Here is a 792-nt window from a genome sequence, read left to right as displayed (position 1 = left end):
TGAATTCATTAACATGGCAAAAGCCTAGTCCCCCAGTGTTATTCCTAAAATGTGAATTAAAATTTCTCCAAAAACTCAAAAGCCGTCCTCTTCCTCTGCATGAACCAGGGCAGCCAGCCCCTTCCTGCCTTGCTGGAGCACACCCAAGCCGGTGGAGGAGAACGCCTTTGCCCTGGTGTTCCTTCCTGTAGACAAACCCCTCGTCACAGCTGGTCAGGGCAGATCACCCCACACGTCCAGGGATGTGATCCAAGCCGTGGGCACATCCTGACAGCTGCCATCAGAAACAGCAGGCTGCTGAGTGCAGCCCACGTCAACTAAGGCTGCTGACCACCTCAGAAGACTTAAAAATTAAAAACCCAAGACAATGTATTTATGAATGAACATCTTAAAATGCAAAAACCCACCTCATTTAAAACACAATGAGATCTCCAATGGGCACCTGAGAAATACCAAACCAGGCACGTGACCCGGTTTTCATTTAGACCTATATCCCCCACCCCTAGGGCTCAGAAGTTTAGTCACTTGACCGAGAATCAAAAGGAGTCATGATTCAAACTTAAGGTTCGTTTCATAATAGAAACAATGGAGACCCAAAAGGTGCGATCATTTTTTAAGGTCAGTAAACCCAGGTCTGATTCCCAGAGGTAGGCACTTTCCAATATACACCATTTTGCCCCTTTCCCCCCGCAGTCCAACCTCATTCTTTGAGTGGGGCAGAACACCCATGTCCAATCAAACCTTCAAAAGCAAAGGAAAATTTCAACTCATTAAATAAAACTAGCACTGACA

The sequence above is a fragment of the Tursiops truncatus genome, chromosome 15 (assembly GCF_011762595.2).
Source record: "Tursiops truncatus isolate mTurTru1 chromosome 15, mTurTru1.mat.Y, whole genome shotgun sequence".
Taxonomy (NCBI): domain Eukaryota; kingdom Metazoa; phylum Chordata; class Mammalia; order Artiodactyla; family Delphinidae; genus Tursiops; species Tursiops truncatus.
Note: the sequence above shows the minus strand (reverse complement) of the source record.